Consider the following 6093-nt stretch of genomic DNA (forward strand, 5'->3'; position numbering starts at 1 on the left):
TGTATGTGTATGAAAGTGAAAAACATTAAAACTCTTCACACGTACTCTTCTATAGTACGTGTTCCTTGGCATTTGTAGCTGCAGGAAACATTGGCGATTGTAGCTGCAGGAAGTCATTTGCCACAGTAAATACTTGCGAAAAATTATTAATGTTTATTGTTGCAAACTTTGAGAGACATTCCAATGTCTCCAGACCCTTGTCATCATCTCTCAGTTCTCCCAAATATCTTCATGGTCTCCCCAAAGTTTTGACTACTAAAAATAGTCTCTTGGCGATGTAAAATGTAGTCTGTTTCTCAAACCTTTGTACAGAGGTGGCGACTGTTGAACAGTTGCTCTGCAATGTAAAATTTGTCATACTTCTTTGCCCAATGCCCAATGATGGCCCTCATCTTTCAGTGGTTTCACAAAGAACTCAGCTGTCTCCATGTCAACTTAACAGGTCTCTCGATGATTGCAACATAATGGCAATCAATCTCTCAAAGAACGCCCAAAAAGGCGCAAAAAGGTTGCCAAGTGTTCCCTTACAGTAACATTTTAGATGTCTTCAAAAGAAAACTAAAAAACTTCTGACAGTGGTCTATTTCAGTTTACTGATTTCGATTATTCGCAAAGCAATCGCTTTCCAAAACAAAATTGAATGAACACAGAAAATTCTTAAGCTTCATTGATCTCTACAGATTGCCATAAAATCTGGCAATATCCGGAATTTCTCGTCGCAAAAGAGTGTTCCATAACAACATAAAGAGTCCATAACGAAAGAACTCTCTTCGGTCTTCAGGATCTTCATATTTGCTTTGCTAGCTATCACAATCAGAGTTCTTTCAAAGAGGCCTAGGGCAACATGGTTGGAATGTGTCATAGTAAATATGTCTACGAGCGCCGCATTCAAACCAACTGAGCTTTCACGGTGACTTTTTCGCTTTTGCTTAAGAATTATTGGACAAATATCCGAGACTCATGTAAAATCTGAGATAGAGTCTTATCGTAACTCTTTAATTATTTTTGGCAACATGCGCAAATTGATCTCTTATAAACACAGTCATGTAAATCATTCAAGGGATTTGTGCGACGTGAAAATTGTCCTATTTCTTCGCAAACCCCAAAGCCTCGAAAAGTTTAACTCTATGTTCATGATGTCATTTGCAATGCACATTAGGTTATTTTCATATATTTTGATATCACTCAAAATGAGATTTATCACATTGTATTTTATAACAACATTGGCGACTTTGTTGAGCAATCGACTGAATCAAGAGATATAGATGAGAAATCAAGATTAAGAAAGTCAATGTAAAACTGAAAATGATAAAAGACTGAAAGATTATTGGGCGTTCAAAACATTTTGCATTATTTGAAAGATATCTCCGAAATTCGATTACGCAAACTTTTTGTTCTGAATTTGTGCATTCTTTGAGAGACTCATTGATTTTACGATCATTTAAAGACTTTTTTCAAAACTTTAAGGTAGTCATTAATTTAGTGGAGACATCTGGAAGTTACTGAAAAATCATCTCAGTGTCTGAACGACTAAATCATTTTAAATTTTTGGTGTTTATCTTCATCCATTATGTTTACTAAGTCTTCAAGTTGATTTTGAGTCCCATTCTTGCCGATGTTTTTTGCAAAGTGAGTTGTTTTATCCTGTATCTGACAGCGGTTGTGTGAAAAGAGAGTAAGGTTATCGGCAAAATCGAGTTGTTTCAGGGGTGTTCACTGTATACCATTGTTCCTGCCTGATGTGGTAGACTTCATGACCCAGTCAATTACCAAGAGAAAAAGAAATGGTGACAGCAAACATCCTTATGGAACTCCTGTCTTGACCTCGAAACTCGCATAAATCTGGCCAGCATGGGCAACCTTGCATATCATGTCCTGGTAAGTGTTTCGAATCAGGAAGACTACCTTCTCTGGTATTCCATAGTGCCTCAGTATCTTCCACAATGTCTCTCGGTCCACGCTGTCGAATGCTTTTTTAGTCGATGAAGTTGACACAGAGGGGGGATTTCCACTCCGGTGATTGTTCTATGCTGATATATGCAGACAGACTATCTGGTCAGCATGTGATGGTCACGGAGCTTTGGGTCCACCGTTTCTTTCATTTTCTCAAGAAGTATTCTGTTGAGGACCTTACCAGGTATTGACAGGAGCATAACTCCCCTGTAATTACTGCAGTACCTCAGATCTCAATTCTTTGGCAGCTTAATAAGGATGAGTTCTTTCCATTTCTCTCCGGAATTTCTCTTACTCCTAGATCTTCTTGAAGGAGTTGAATTAAACTTTAACGGCTGTCCATGTATCAGCTTTGATGGCTTATGCTGGTATGTCATGAAGTCCTGCCGCTTTTTCATTCTTTAGTTTGTTAATTGTTCCCCTGATCTATGTCCTTGTTGGCTTGTCGCAGTTGATCGGCAGCTTGTTGTATGTCCGGAGATGTTTCTGGTGTTGGTCTATTTCATAGTTTTCCAAAGCGTTCCACTTACCTCTTTAAATTGTTCTTCAATTGTATATTCCCGTTCTTGTCTTTCACTGGCTTGTCTGTTTGCTGGAACTTGTTGGAGAGCGTCTTCAAATTTCCTTGTCCCGCTGCTTCTTCAGCTGTTTGGACAGGAGGTTGTCGATTTGATCTTATCGTTCCTGGTGCTTTTTCGTAACTCCTTTATCCGTGGCCGTGTAGTCCTTTTGAGAGTTTGTCTTCGCTATTCTTGTTCTTGTCTTTCTTGTATTCAAAGCCGCGTTCTTTTCCTTCCTCTCATCCAGTTTCCTCGTGTTATCAACAGAGATCCACTCCTTGAGTTGAGTCTTTCCTCTAAAGTTTCCTTGGTGTCATTGTTTTCTAGCTGGTCTTGTAGCAGCTGGAAACTGTTAGACAAGGTGAGGTGAAATGTTTTCTTTACTTCCTTTGTTTTGAGGACACTTGTGTTGTAGCTTTTCCCCGTGTTTGTCATGTTGTTGAACTTCTTAAAGCATATAGTCTTAATGCCGTCATCAGCAAATGGTGGTCTGATGAAATGTCTGCTTCTCTCATAACCCTGATATTAGTCTGTTGAACTAGCTGAACTTTTAGTCTTTTGTTTTACACGTCTTTCAAACATAAGTTTGAAATTTATGTACATGTATATATCACATGATGAATTATTTATCTCTTTACAAATTATACTGATGTATCAAAGTATTTAACATAAAGTTATTTTCATATTTGTGATTGGTCATCAACAAAATTACATAGTTAAAAATCACTCAGACTGATTCTATACACAAGTAAAAAGAAGCTGATATTAAAAGGATTCTTGAGTTCTTCATTTGCAAAATTTATTTAGTCATCTAATTCTTAACTGTTATAATTCCGACTGGTAAACTTATTGTGCCTCTTTATTGGGTGACCTGTATTTATCTTCATATGAAGCAGAATTTATTCAAAATCATCTACATGAGAAAAAGTTAACATTTATACTGTGGCCCATCGATCGTCTCAAGCCACAGTTCGGAGTCCGCATACACTTCTCTCCTACCAGAATAAGAGTATCGTACAATTTGCGACGATGGGTGTGGCCTTCAAAACTATAGTTAGATATTTCGACGACGTTTTATTATAGTTAACATTTTTTGATCGACCATTTCTCGACAAGATATATCACAGTGAACTTGAAATAAAAGACACTAAGTGCTGAGTCTGTCACATCTGTTTCATATTTGAATGTTTTGCTAACTATAGAATAAGGGCCATCTAACTTGATTGTATTTCAAACGAGAACATTTCAGAAATTTTCAATCGTCAACCTTCTTTTATATGAAGAAATATTCCATACACTTTTCATAGTCAAAGTCAGGATCAAATCAAAGGCCGAACAATTGATATATGTAAGAAACAAATCACCCAACTTGATGAAAACATTAGAATCCTAACTAGACTATATACCGGTAGTTGTTAAAAAGGTCACAGTCATTATCATACAAAATGATGCTTTTAATAAATAGGTTCAGTGTTGAAATTCCTGTAACATTAACTTATGGTTCTATAACTGATATACTCGTATGTTAATTTTTTTAATTTATATATACAAGAATTAGTATACATGTATATAAGTATTGGGCGAACCACTGTTAGGGCGAACAAGATATTGGGCGAAGAATATTTCGGGCGAACGGACTCTGTGCAAACGGACTCCTGCGAACAGGTAGATCGGGCGAACGAACCCGTTATCTTAACTTATCATGCGGTGAAAAGTGATACTCAGATCATGCTCTTGAGTGGCAAATGAGTTGGGAGACATAAACACCATATGCAATTGTTCGGCCTTTGATTTGATCCTGACTTTGACTATGGAAAGTCTGTTCCATCTACCTGATCAATATAATTAGGGCGTGACCGATCAACAAGGGATGCTATGTCCTCCTAAGCACCTGATCCCATCTCTGGAATTTCCAGGGCTCTGTGTTTGTTTCCTGGTCACTGTGCACAAATTTGTAGTGTACGTTTTGCAGATTTTATTTAGATATATTATACTTTCATGTAAATTAGTTGAATCTGATTGGTCGAGAAACATTTGTTAAAAAACACTATTACCCGCTGAATAATGAAGCCACGCCCTCCAGCGTAGCAACAGTCAACATTGCTTGACGACGGGTGGTATAACAAAAAATAGCGACTGCGCAGAATTTATGCGCGCACGGTTCACTGTTAGGCCTATATGTATTTGTATAAAACATTCAGTATAATATAATAAATATTGCATGTAGATGAGTGTAACATTGAAAATTTTCACCTCTCGAAAACCATTGTCAACCTCGGCTGCGCCTCGGTTGACAATGGTTTTCTTGGGGTGAAGATTTTCAATGTTACACTCAACTACATGCAATATTTATATACTATCACTCTCATTCACCTTTTGTCAGAATTTTTAAGAAATCCGTGTACAAAATTTTAAAATGTTTTATGGAATATGATGAAATTATATCATATTTATAAACTTTATCTATTCAACTTTCAAAACAGGGCTATCTGCTTTAAAGAACAAGGTTCACTTTTGCCTTACTTTGCCCTGTGAATTTCTGAAAACTGAAACTGCATAGTTTTACTTAACAATGCATTGAATATCACTTAGATCTTTGGTGACTGCGTATCTATCAAAAATGACGTCATTTTCTGGCTAGTCAATGCATTATGACGTCAAGAAATGCGTCAATTTCCTCATATTGTGAAAAAAGTCTATAAAACAGCCAATTTTTAAAGCTATTTTTTGATATTTAATATAGAGCGCAACCTCTGATCTAAAATATGCAACTTGTAAATGATAGAACTGTTTCTGAGGATTCATGGACATGTTTTATTTTTTAGATCAGAGAGTGCGCTAATATAATTGTTCTTCAATGAAAGTACTCAATTATACCTGTTTGTCTAAAAATTCAAGAACATTCCAATTTCATAAAGCCAGTTCTTCAAGACCCAGACTTTTTGGAGAATTTTTTTTAATAGGATATGAAAGCACCAAGTCTCTATTTTATTTTAATGCTTCAAATAGAAAATCAAGTGTTGATCAATTAATTGGTATATCTACAGGGCCATTTTATGCATAAAATGAACCGACTTCTTTAGATCCAAGGAAAAATGTTTCAGTTGGGGAACATATGCGCTTGGTTTCAGGATGGTGTATTTTGTGTATTTTATGTTGTTATAGTTGTGTCTGAATGCCTTCATTAAATTAAAATATTAAGTAAATATGAATTTTCTAAAACGTGTTAATTTCAATATTTTTTTTTTATTTTTTATTTTGATAAAAAAAAAACATAATACACAAAATACATTTTCAATTTCATCTAACAGTTGTTAACTCCATGGAATTGTACCACGTCTAGAAAAATTAAGAATATTTTATTTATTTAATTTTTTTGCATTTTATTATATATAGATAGGCCTTTTTTATACGTCCCCTCAAAGTTCATCTCTTGAGTGGGTCGAATAATTTCGTTACCGACTTGGCAAAACTTTACGGTGTTCATTGCGCATGCGCATGTATACATTCCTCCAACCAACCGATAAAACACTAACAATGAAAAATATCGTTAATTTTCATCAATTTATTTTATTTTGTG

This window comes from Saccostrea cucullata, unplaced genomic scaffold (assembly GCF_032062105.1).
Source record: "Saccostrea cucullata isolate Sc308-1 unplaced genomic scaffold, CSIRO_AGI_Scuc_v1 ctg1320, whole genome shotgun sequence".
Lineage (NCBI taxonomy): Eukaryota > Metazoa > Mollusca > Bivalvia > Ostreida > Ostreidae > Saccostrea > Saccostrea cuccullata.